The sequence below is a fragment of the Echinops telfairi genome, unplaced genomic scaffold, assembly GCF_000313985.2.
Source record: "Echinops telfairi isolate 266 unplaced genomic scaffold, ASM31398v2 ScPeMD7_7439;HRSCAF=8477, whole genome shotgun sequence".
Taxonomy (NCBI): Eukaryota; Metazoa; Chordata; class Mammalia; order Afrosoricida; family Tenrecidae; genus Echinops; species Echinops telfairi.
This window is the reverse complement of record NW_022111339.1, coordinates 4,154,810-4,156,081: the sequence shown is the minus strand read 5'-3', so window position 1 is coordinate 4,156,081 and position 1,272 is coordinate 4,154,810.

Genomic DNA, 1,272 nt, shown 5'->3' with positions numbered 1-1,272 from the left:
GCCCGGGACACTTTGTCCAGCTTGCTGAATACTATCTATTTGAAGTTAGCTCAGTATTGATACTTCTGAAGTCTTCTGTCTCATTCTTTGCACAAAGATGGATGAATAAAATTTCCTGAGTTCCCTGCCTCCAACTTGTGGAAGTTACCTATCCAAGAGCCAGAAACAATTGCTATTCTCCTGTGCCCAAATAATTACATATTCCAAGGCAGTGGAGAATCAAATCCAAATCTGGAACTCCATGCCTCCTCATTTAATGACTCTAGTCATGTTCCTTGAGAACCTAATTTCTTCTGATCACTCTCAGCAGGGGTTGGTCCAGCCACACAGCAAGCCACTTGCTAGCATTGGCAAGAACCACTCTTTCTTTTCCAAGAAAAAGTTGCTCAAGGCCCAGCTCAAAGGTCCTTTGTGAAGCACCTGATGCTTTTAGCTCACAGACAAAATTAATCACGACCTTCTGTTCCTGCTTGGGATTCTAATGTATTTATTTTAGAGCTAATATATACAAGGGGGCTTCAAACATTTCCTGGAAATTTGGCATTAAAAGATAATGGACAATTTCCATAAATGTTTTTGAAGCCCCTGAGTTATGTTATGTGTGTGTGAAGGAGTCCTGGTGGTGCAGAGGGTTAAGTGTTGGACTGCAACTGAAAGGTCCGCAGTTCAAACCCACCAGCTTCTCTTTGGGAGAAACTCCATAAGGATTCTCAGCCTCAGAAGCCTTAGAAGGTTCTACTCCGTCCCATACTATCACTAGGACTCAAAACTGACTCAGTGGTAGGGAGTTTGGTTTGGTTGGGGTAATGTGTGTGCTTGTGCATGTGTGCAGGTGTGTGCACATTTCCTACTGTTACTGAATCAATTCCGACTGATGGTCACCCTGTATTGGGAGACTGTAAATCTTCAAAGGAGCAGATAGCTTCATCTGTCTCCCGAGGTGCAGCAGTGGGTTTTAACCATTGACCTTGAGGTTACGAGTCTAAAGCCTGGCTCACAGTGCCACCTGCGCTCCTCACATATGTGTATATGTGAATGTAGATATAGACAAAGGAGCTTTAAAATTGTGTGGAAAAACTAAATTAGAAGACAATGCAATCAAACGCTTGAAGATGCTTGTATATATTCTTAGTTCTTCTATAGGCCCATCCCCTGTACAGAGTGGTTGTTTTCTTGTTAGTTGTTGAGCTCAAGAGTCCACAGTGTAGACCAGGGGTCCTCAAACTACGGCCCGCGGGCCACATGCGGCCCACCGAGGACATTTATCCTGCC